Source organism: Gekko japonicus, unplaced genomic scaffold (genome assembly GCF_001447785.1).
Source record: "Gekko japonicus isolate JY-2015 unplaced genomic scaffold, Gekko_japonicus_V1.1 scaffold2458, whole genome shotgun sequence".
NCBI classification, from domain to species: Eukaryota; Metazoa; Chordata; class Lepidosauria; order Squamata; family Gekkonidae; genus Gekko; species Gekko japonicus.
Genome location: NW_015166495.1, coordinates 108,259 through 119,999, shown reverse-complemented (window position 1 = coordinate 119,999; position 11,741 = coordinate 108,259). Strand labels below are relative to the sequence as shown.

Here is an 11,741-nt window from a genome sequence, read left to right as displayed (position 1 = left end):
GTGGGCGTCATAAGTCAACTGCTACTTGATGGCATTTTGCACACATACCCATCCAAGAGTTAACCAGAGGCACTGCAATGTCCAGAGAATAGTTTTGCAAATACCCTGGCATTAAGGAGATGGGGGGAAAGGAAGTGCTTGAAGGAAAGGAGTTAGGGATAGTATTTTTTTTTCTCTTCGTGAAGTGGCTTGACTAAAGAAATAGAGCAGGAAAAGTTAGTAGGAAGTGCAAAGTACACTGTTTCTTGTCGCTTGGATGACACCCTAAGTTGGGTCCAGGTTGAAAGTTCGATGCTGCTGCTGATGGCTGTTGGCAGAAAAACAAACCTGATCTGGGATTGTTAAAGTTTTATTTTAAAGGGCGTTTTCACACCCACTAAATAACACACTTTCAATCTACTTTCAATGCACTTTGCAACTGGATTTTACTGTGCGAAATGGCAAAATCCACTTGCAAAAGGTCGCTGAAGTGGATTGAAACTGCATTATTTAGCATGTGAGAAGTGCCTTAATTAAGTCTTTTTGCCAAGTGTTTCTGGTCTTGTTTGGGAATGTGGCCATCTTACGCCAAGAGATTCAGCCCTGAGAAGACTAAGGTACTTAGAGTTTGGCCTGATGTCTTGAACAAGATGGATTTCAGACCCTTACTGTGTGCAGTTTTTCTTTAGAAAAAGGGACTTTTGCTTAGGCTTACCATCAGCCTGCCCACAGCGGTTAAAATCCTGCCCTTGAGAAACTGAGGAGTGGGAGAAAAAATGGTGGGAAAATGGTCTCCATAGTGGCAGTGTAGTCATTTCCCCATGTCACTGTGGTCTTCACCACAGAGATTTGAAGAATTTTTTACAGCCTCCCATGGAAATGGTTTCACATCTTCCCCAAACTTCACCCTCCACAGGCACCTGCCAGTATCTTCCAACATTTGTTGAGGCAGTACTGACCACCCTGTAATGTTACGACGACACCAAGTTGTTGGTTTTTTTAAAAAAAAAAATTCTGTGAGGAAAATTTAAACACTAGTAGAGTCAGTTTGGTGTAGGAGCGTGAACTCTAATCAGGGAGAACCGGGTTTGATTCCCCACTCCTCTGTGTGCAGCTGCTGGTGTGACCTTGAGTCAGTCACAAGTTCTTTCAGAGGTTCTCTCAAAAGCAGTCCTCAAAAGACCTATCTCAGGCTGCAGTCACACACACTAAATACTGCAGACACTGCAGACACACACTTTCAATCCATTTTCAATGCACTTTCCAACTGGATTTTGCCAGTTCACACAGTTAAAATCCAGTTGGAAAGTGCACTGAAAGTGGATTATTTATTGTGTGTGACCGCAGCCTCAGCCTCAGCCTCAACTACCTCACAGGGTGTCTGTTGGGGGGGAGGGCAGGGTACAAATTTAAGGAAATAAATAAATGGATCATAAAGCTGCTCTGAGACTCCTTCGGGTAGTGAAGGGCGGGGTAAAAATCCAATCTCCTTCTTCTATTACCAGCCTCCAGTTGGTTGAGTTCTCCTGGAATAACAAGTGATCTCCAAATTACAAAGATGAGTACCTCTGGCAAAAGTGGCTGCTTTGGAGGGGGGACTGTATAGCATCACAACCTTGCCAAGCTCCAGACTCCACCCTTCCCAGGTTCCACCCCCAAATATCCAGGAATTTCCCAACCTAGAGTTGGCAACCCTACTGAGTGCTATCAAAGTGATTTTGTTCCCTTGAAAATGTTCCCAATATTTTATACATGGAGGAAACTCTGACATAAATTTGAATCTGATTTAAAGCTGAATCCAGATGTAACCTAGGATGGAGATCCCCAGTCTTGTTGAACCTGTAGACACTTTTGGAAAATTTAGAACAGATAGTGATTTTTACAGCAGAAGGACTGCCTTTGGGGTTGGGTCAAATGACAAAATGTTGAGAGGTTCCAGAAAGTGTTAAGGGTTCTGAAGCCAAACATCTTCCCATGATGGATAAAAGTTCCCAAATGATGTTCCTTGAAGACCCAAAGGTGATGCCTCTTTGGGTCTTCTGAGGCACCTCCCACTCCAGTGAGATGGAGGAAAACCAGAAGTGACTCTTTGTTTTGGGAAAGAAGCAAGTAGGTTCCAGGAAACACATCAGCAGACATCTTAACACCTGTGGCCAACACACTGGGCACCACTGACCTATAGCATATGGTTGAAATAGGGGGGCCAAAAGGAAACTTAACACTGGGAGTTTGTTATCGCCCACCAGATCAAAAGATAGAGGAGGATTATAAAATGATGAATGCCTTAAAGATAGCAACTAGACAAAAACACTGTGTAATAATAGGTGATTTTAACTACCCACACATTGATTGGGTCAATATGTGTTCTAGCCGGGAAAAAGAGATTGAGTTTCTAGACACTCTAAATGACTGTGCTATGGAGCAGATGGTCACGGAACCTACCAGGGGAGAGGCGATCCTTGATTTAGTCCTAAGTAACACTCAAGACCTGGTGAGAGATGTAAAAGTGATTGCACCGCTTGGAAACAGTGATCATAATGTTGTTGAGTTCATCATTTGTACAAATAGAGAATTGGCCAAAAAGACTCACACAACCATTTTTAACTTTAAAAGGGGTAATTTCTCTGATATGAGGGGACACGTGGGGAGGAAACTGAAAGGAAAAGTAGAAAGGGTCAAAACAATTGGGGAAGCTTGGGATCTATTTAAAACTACGATCCTAGAAGCTCAAAAAATATATATTCCGCAGGTTAGGAAAGGCACAAACAGGTATAGGAAAAAGCCTGCATGGTTAACAAACAGAGTAATGGAGGCTGTAAAAAGTAAAAAGAATTCCTTTAAGCAGTGGAAAGCTAGTCACAGTGAGGCTGATAAAACGGAACACAGGCTATGGCAAATAAAATGCAAGTCTGAGGTCAGGCAGGCAAAAAGGGAATATGAGGAGCATATAGCAAAAAACGTAAAAACCAACAATAAAACTTTCTTCAAATACATTAGAAACAGGAAACCAGCCAGGGAGGCAGTGGGGCCCTTGGACGACCAAGGGGTAAAAGGAGTATTGAAGGATGATAGGGAAATGGCTGAGAAGCTAAATGCATTTTTTGCCTCCGTCTTCACTGTGGAAGATGAGAAGTGCTTGCCCACTCCAGAACCACTGATTTCAGGAGGGGTGTTGGAAGACCTGAGTCAGATTGAGGTGATGAGAGAGGAGGTCCTAAAACTGATAGACAACTTAAAAACTGAAAAATCACCAGGCCCAGATGGCATACATCCGAGAGTTCTGAAAGAACTCAAATGTGAACTTGTAGATCTCCTGACAAAGATATGTAATCTTTCCTTAAAATCTGCCTCCATTCCTGAGGATTGGAAGGTAGCTAATGTCACTCCCATCTTTAAAAAGGGTTCCAGAGGAGATCCGGGAAATTACAGGCCAGTCAGTCTGACGTCGATACCGGGTAAATTGGTGGAAACCATTATTAAGGAAAGAATTAGTAGGCACATAGATGAACAAAACCTATTGAGGCAGACTCAGCACGGTTTCTGTAAGGGAAGATCTTGTCTCACTAACCTGTTAGTGTTCTTTGAGGGGGTGAACAAACATGTGGACAAGGGGGATCCAATAGATATTATTTACCTTGACTTCCAGAAAGCTTTTGATAAAGTTCCTCATCAAAGGCTCCTAAGTAAGCTCAAAAATCATGGGATAGAAGGACAAGTCCTTTTATGGATCAAAAACTGGCTAGTTCATAGAAAACAGAGAGTGAGTGTAGGTGGGCAATTTTCTCAGTGGAGGGTGGTAAGCAGTGGGGTACCGCAGGGATCAGTACTTGGTCCACTGCTTTTTAACTTGTTCATTAATGATTTGGAGATGGGAGTAAGCAGTGAAGTGGCTAAATTTGCGGATGATACAAAGTTGTTCAGGGTGGTGAAAACCAGTGAGGATTGTGAGGCACTCCAAGGGGATCTGTCAAGGATGGGCGAGTGGGCGTCAACATGGCAAATGGGGTTCAATGTGGCCAAGTGCAAGGTGATGCACATTGGAGCCAAAAATCCTAAATATAAATACACATTGATGGGGTCTGAACTGGCAGAGACTGAGCAAGAGAGAGATCTTGGAGTTGTAGTGGATAACTCACTGAAAATGTCGAGACAGTGTGTGACTGCAATAAAGAAGGCCAATGCTATGCTGGGGATTATTAGGAAGGGTATTGAAAACAGATCAGCCAATATAATAATGCCCCTATATAAATCAATGGTGAGACCTCATTTGGAATACTGTGTGCAGTTCTGGTCACCACACCTTAAAAAGGATATTATAGCTTTGGAAAAAGTGCAGAAAAGGGCAACTCGAATGATAAAAGGGTTGGAACACTTTCCCTATGAGGAAAGGTTAAAGCGCTTAGGGCTCTTTAGCTTGGAGAAAAGACGACTGAGGGGTGACATGATCGAGGTTTATAAGATTATGCATGGGAAAGAGCAGGTAAAGAAAGAGGTACTTTTCTCCCTTTCTCACAATACAAGAACTCGTGGGCACTCCATGAAACTGCAGAGCGGTCGGGTTAGAACGGATAAAAGGAAGTACTTCTTCACCCAAAGAGTGATTAACACATGGAATTCACTGCCACAGGAAGTGGTGGGTGCTACAAGCATGGACGGCTTCAAAAGGGAATTAGATAAGCATATGGAGCAGAGGTCCATCAGTGGCTATTAGCCACAAGGTATAGCTAGGGGCTCTGGGGCAAGTGATGCTCTGTCTTCTTGGTGCTTGGGGGGGGGTCAACAGTGGGAGGGCTTCTAATGTCCTGGCCCCACTGCTGGACCTCCTGATGGCACTGGTATTTCTGGCCACTGTGTGACACAGAGTGTTGGACTGGATGGGCCTTTGGCCTGATCCAACATTGGCGTCTCTTATGTTCTTATGTTCTTATGTTAACCTCCAGCCCCAGCAAATTTAATGTTGTCAGTACTCTCTGGCTTCCCTTCACATTCCTCAGCTAATTTGTCTGAAAAGGAAACCCCACTTTGAATTTCTGTTGACATGGTGATCATGTGGCACATAAGATATGAAGAAAATGTTGTCTCATAATCCCAAAACTAAAGTTCAAAGGCCTAAATTAATTCATTTGCCCACTTGATTCAAATTTTATTGGTATTTTTGAGGAACCAAAATCCTGTAAGTGTGCTTTGTGGTAATACTCACTGTGACAAAGCTCTTTGTAGTTTTTGTTTAATACCTTGGTTAATTATCACCATGAGATAGGGATTAGGGATGGGCATGAACCAGGAAAATGGAGGTGAAGATTCGTAGGTTCTCACGAACCATGAACCTTTCTGATTAACAAACCGGTTTGAGGTTCATGGTTCGTGGTTCGTGGTTCGTGGTTCGTGATGTGGCGTGACTTGTCTGCAGTCAGTGTAGACCTATAATCTGTAGAAACACTGGGACCAATTCAGATCACTACATTTTGAGAGTGTCTTGAGCCATTTAAAATAGCCTGGCTGAAAGTGAACTTTACTTGGGCTATATGGATTTACTAATTTATTTACACCAACTGAGCAATTAGAAAAGATTTCCTTGGGATGACCCAGGAAAGAAATGCAAGTGAAGGATATAGGTAAGGGACTTTCTTCCTGGCCAACATTTTAAAGGTTCGGTATTAGCAGAAATATCCTGACCTGGATAGCACAGACTAGCCTGATCCCATCAAATCTTGGAAGCTAAGCAGGGTCAGCCCTGGCTAGTATGTGGATGGGAAACCTCCAAGGATGCAACAGAATGTCATGTTTTCTTAGGCGGCAAGGAGTGGTGGTGTTGAGGGCTCACTAGCAGAGAATGATTTGGAGATGGGAGTAAGCAGTGAAGTGGCTAAATTTGCGGATGATACAAAGTTGTTCAGGGTGGTGAAAACCAGTGAGGATTGTGAGGCACTCCAAGGGGATCTGTCAAGGATGGGCGAGTGGGCGTCAACATGGCAAATGGGGTTCAATGTGGCCAAGTGCAAGGTGATGCACATTGGAGCCAAAAATCCTAAATATAAATACACATTGATGGGGTCTGAACTGGCAGAGACTGAGCAAGAGAGAGATCTTGGAGTTGTAGTGGATAACTCACTGAAAATGTCGAGACAGTGTGTGACTGCAATAAAGAAGGCCAATGCTATGCTGGGGATTATTAGGAAGGGTATTGAAAACAGATCAGCCAATATAATAATGCCCCTATATAAATCAATGGTGAGACCTCATTTGGAATACTGTGTGCAGTTCTGGTCACCACACCTTAAAAAGGATATTATAGCTTTGGAAAAAGTGCAGAAAAGGGCCACTCGAATGATAAAAGGGTTGGAACACTTTCCCTATGAGGAAAGGTTAAAGCGCTTAGGGCTCTTTAGCTTGGAGAAAAGACGACTGAGGGGTGACATGATCGAGGTTTATAAGATTATGCATGGGAAAGAGCAGGTAGAGAAAGAGGTACTTTTCTCCCTTTCTCACAATACAAGAACTCGTGGGCACTCCATGAAACTGCAGAGCGGTCGGGTTAGAACGGATAAAAGGAAGTATTTCTTCACCCAAAGAGTGATTAACACATGGAATTCACTGCCACAGGAAGTGGTGGGTGCTACAAGCATGGACGGCTTCAAAAGGGAATTAGATAAGCATATGGAGCAGAGGTCCATCAGTGGCTATTAGCCACAAGGTATAGCTAGGGGCTCTGGGGCAAGTGATGCTCTGTCTTCTTGGTGCTTGGGGGGGGGGGTCAACAGTGGGAGGGCTTCTAATGTCCTGGCCCCACTGCTGGACCTCCTGATGGCACTGGTATTTCTGGGCACTGTGTGACACAGAGTGTTGGACCGGATGGGCCTTTGGCCTGATCCAACATTGGCGTCTCTTATGTTCTTATGTTCTTAATCAGCTTTGCTTTTAGCAGGCCTGGGGTCCAATCCTTAGCATATCCAATTTAAAAAGGATCAAGCAATAAATAGATTATGTGAAATACGACCTATCTTGATACTAAGTATAAGTCAGCTTTAGATGTCAGACTGACCTGGATAGCCCATGCTAGCCCAGTCTCGTCAAATCTTGGAAGCTAAGCATTTGGATGGGAGTCCACCAAGGAATACCAGGGTTGTGACATGAAGGCCCTGTTCACATGAGGGGTTTTGGGCCGGGAGAGGGACGGATCGGGGCCGCAGCAAATGGCCATGATCCCACAGCAACATTTGGGAATCGTGCTGCGCCCGTCCCCCATCCGTCCCTTCCGCCGAAAAAGCGCACCAAAAGGAACCACCTAACCGGGTGGTTCAATTGAAAGGGCCGCGGCAAGTGCGACCATGGGATCGGCGGTGCTTCCTTGCGCCGGCGCATCCCCGGCCCCCGGCTGAACTGCGCATGCTCGAGCATGCACAGTTCGACAGCCTCCCCCTCCCCCTCGTCTCTTCCTCCCCGGCATCTGATCGTGCCGGGGAGCAACAACGGCGCGTGGCTCACGGGATCCATGGGATCCCACCCACAGCGTCTCTATTTTGGTGCGGCTCTAATTAGCCACACTTTCACCGGTGTTTTCCCTGCCGTGTGGCAGGGGCCGAAGGCAGGCAATGGCAAACCCCTTCTGACTGTCTCTTTCCTTGAAAAGCCTATGAGGTCACCATAAATCAGCTGTGACATGACAGAGAAGAAGAAGAAGAAGAAGAAGAAGAAGAAGAAGAAGAAGAAGAAGAAGAAGAAGAAGAAGAAGAAGAAGAAGAAGAAGAAGAAGAAGAAGAAGAAGAGTTAATCTATTATTAGTAAGTGAACCCTAAGCGGGGCAGAGGAGATACAGATGCTTCTACAAAATGTGACCCAGAAAACGGGTCTGCATATGGGATTCAGTAGAACATAACAGCTAAGAAAGTAGGATTGCAAACAACCTGGAGGAGAAAAAATGTCCTGTCCCTTTAATAGAGGCTTAATGGAAGGTTGTTTACCAGGTGGCATAATTTACTTCTGTACCATGAAAAGCTTTATCTGGTCATTTCCACACATTTATTTTTTGTTGTCAAGTCACGTCTGACTTATGGCAACCCTGTAGGGCTTTCAAGGCAAGAGACCTTCAGAGGTGGTTTGCCATTGCTCTCTTCTGTGTCATGTAGGGCTGCCAAGCTGCGGCGGGGGATCCGCACGTCTTCACAGGATCCCTGCCGCGGGGGACAGCGATATGCGTTGCACTGCTGTCGCCAGGATGTGACGCTACGCGTCGCTCTGGCAACGGGGCTGGAGTTCTGTTGCCAGAGCGATGCATAGCGTCACATCCTGGCGACGACAGTGCAACGCGTATCGCTGTCCCTTTGGCAGGGATCCTGTGAAGATGTGCGGATCCCCCGCCACGGCTTGGCAGCCCTAGTGTCATGACCCTGGTATTCCTTGGAGGTCTCCCATCCAAATACTAGGCAGGGCCGACCGTGCTTAGCTTCTGAGATCTGTCAAGATCAGGCAAGACTTTTTTCTCCAGCTTGCTGGAAGCCCTATAAGAAAGAAAGTTAATTATTTCTGATGGAAAATTTAAATTGCAGATGTGTAAATCACCCAAGAAGCTATTTGACATAAAAATGGATTTCTTTTCATTTTTCTGGCAAAATTAAAAACAAATATTACTATTGCATGTATTACCTTACGTAATAGTTAAACCAAAAGGGGAGTGGGAGAAGAGGAGAAGATTTACAGCCGTTTATTAAAAGCAAAAGGATACGTTTTATTTCTAATTTTCATATTACATGATAAAAATATAAGTACATGATAAAAAAAAACTGGTACAGTTCCACAGGACCTGCAAGACGAAGCTCTTCTGCCAGGCTTTTGAGTAGGAGCCGCCGCCGCCACTACCACCACCATGCGACTACAGAGCAGTTCTGCCGCGTCGGGCTGACAGGCCAGCTGAAATATTGTGGTCCATGGCCTCCCCCCCCTTTTTTTGACCCCATTGGGATATGCAATAGGGAGTAAGTATTGTAGTCATTATGTATCCTGTGAGATGTGCATTTTTGCCTAAACTGTTTTAACTGTTGACTTTTACTGCACTTGTGCCTTAATTGTTTTAACTTGTAATTTTATCGCACTTTTGTGCCTGTGTAAGCCGCCCTGAGCCCGCGTGCAGGGAGGGTGGGGTATAAATGAAATAAAATAAATAAATAATAAAAAAATCCCAGCCTTCACAAATCTTCCCTGTTTGTCATACATGGTTTGTTTGCATCCCTTTGTAATAGGTTAATTTAGTTAATAAGGCTAAACCAATCTTTTAAACCAAACTTTTATTTAAACCAATCTTTCCAGTATGCCACAATGACCATCTTTGCAGCTTTAAAAAGAGTGGTAGAGACTAATGGAATGTCTGAAGAATGTCTGAAGAAACCACCAATACTTTTAAATATCCTAATAGGATTCTCTTAGGATCTGGTGGTATATTACCATGCATAAACTAAACCATATCTTCCCAAAATAGGTCAAGTTTGGATATGTTCAAAACACACAAGTTTCAAATTTGCATGTCCCAATCAAATTTTTGACATCCATCTGTTGTATTTCTATATATAACAACTAGTTCATGAGGTGTAAGGTGCTGTAGTAAAAGTATGTTACAAAAAAAGTCTTTCAAACACATGCAGATTAGTTTTGGGTGCATATTTCCCCAAAATCCAATTCCATTTCTCTAAACTTAAACCAGGTCATTAGTTTTCCTTCCGTTTCTTCATGTAGCTTAATGGACTAGTATCTAAACGTAATGGTGAGCTTGAGCAATCATGCCACTAGAGACATGGTTATCTAGATTTGAGCGCAGTAGCACCTGAGAGACCCCAAGATATTTATTTATTAGTAGAATTTTTTTTAGTCACTGCTCACCCAAAGGACCTCACGGCAACTGACAACACTAAAACCAATAAGGTAAAAACAACATAAAAACAAATCACCAATATAAAATATTAACATTAAAACATTAAACTATTAAAATATGTAGCTATCACTGTACCATTAAGGAAAACAGCCCAAACAGGTGGTTACCCTCCAAAGGCCAACCTAGACAATTTAGCCTTGACAGAGGTCCTTTCATCAGATAGAAAAACCACTCTTCATCAGATATGCATCAGATACAATCAGATAATCTCAAAAATTTATACCCCAAAATTCTTGTTGGTCTCTAAGATGCTACTGGACCCGAATCTAACTTTTCTACTATAGACCAACATGGCTAACCTCAGAAACTAGAGATATGATTGTCACTGATAAGTAAAACCATTATGCTTTCTCAACAAGGTAAAATTAGATTCCAGTAACACCCTGAAGATCAACAACATTTCCCAGTTGCTAGCGATATCATCACTCTACTTTCTGGCTAGTGCCCTCCACAGAGCTCCTTTTACATCTCTGTTCCTCAGGCTGTAGATTAGGGGGTTAAGCATCGGGATGACCACCCCGTAGAACACCGACGTCACCTTCTCTCCATTTGTGAAAGTCTTCTTCTGAGGCCGCAAGTACAAGGCCATGGTTGTGCCGTAGAAGATTCCCGCCACGACAAGTGGGACCCGCAGGTTGACAAGGCCTTACTCCATCCATGGTCTGACCGAATGGGCCACACAGCCAGGCCAATGCGTCCGTACGTCACCAGGATGAAAGCAAATGGCACGACCAAGGTGAAGACGCTAGTCATCATCATAACCAATCCATTGGCACGAGTATCTGAGCAAGCCAGTTTCAACACTGCCTGGACTTCGCACTTGAAATGGTTCACCACGTTGCGCCCACATGAACGGCCTTGCATGCCAAACGCAGGGACAATGGTCAAGAGGAAGGAGGAGACCCACATACCAGATGCCAGCAGGATGCACACCTTCCGGTTCATGATTACACTGTACCGCAGGGGGCTGCAAATTGCTACGTATCGATCGTATGCCATAATGGCGAGCAGAAGACATTCTGCTACTGCCAGGAAGAGAGCGATGCCCATCTGGGCTAAACATCGGCGTAGCGAGATGGTGGGTCTGTCTGTAAAGCAGTGCGCCAGCATCTGAGGGACGGAAGTGGTGACGTAGCAGACGTCAATGAAGGAAAGGTTGCTAAGGAAGAAATACATGGGTGTGTGGAGGTGAGAATCAATCATAATCAGCGTAACGATGAGGCCATTCCCACCAACGGTGACCAAGTACATAGCCAGGAATATAAAGAACAGTGCAGCTCGTACTTGGGGATGGCGAGACAGACCCAGCAGCACAACTTCAGTTATTTCAGTTCCGTTTTCCATGTCTTCCATGTTGCCTAGAAAAGTAGAGAACGCCCATGTCATGGTTGTAAGTAACATTACAGTCTCTTGGTTCACAACCTATGGCATTGATAGTGCTCTGATGTGGACAGGTGTAAAAAAAAAAGGTTTTTTTGCAGTGTACCTCTGATGGAAGGAAGGAAGGAAGGTCTCTGGCCACACAGGAAGATTATTATGGTTTCACCCTGTGCACCCACAAGAACAACTTTTTACTTCCCCCTTCCTCCAAGGAGCTAAGGTAGAACCTCTCCCCCATTTTATTGCCAAAACATTCCTGTGAGGTATGGTGTGAAGTATGTTCAGGTCAAGTCAAGTCAAGTAATTTATTGTATTTAGCCATTGGCTGTTACAAAATACAAAATACAGCAGAGCATTCATAAAACGTTAAAACGTTAAAATACAACCTTAGTGACCGGGTTAAAATTAACTACTAGTCTGTGATAAAAGAAGAATGAAACAGGTTTGATCACCATCACGT

At 44.0% G+C, this 11,741-nt stretch overlaps 1 pseudogene; it reads right to left on the bottom strand.

The window, feature by feature from the left end:
- Positions 1-10,328: 10,328 nt before the first annotated feature.
- Positions 10,329-11,254, bottom strand: LOC107111270 (annotated as a pseudogene).
- Between the last annotated feature and the right edge of the window lie 487 nt (positions 11,255-11,741).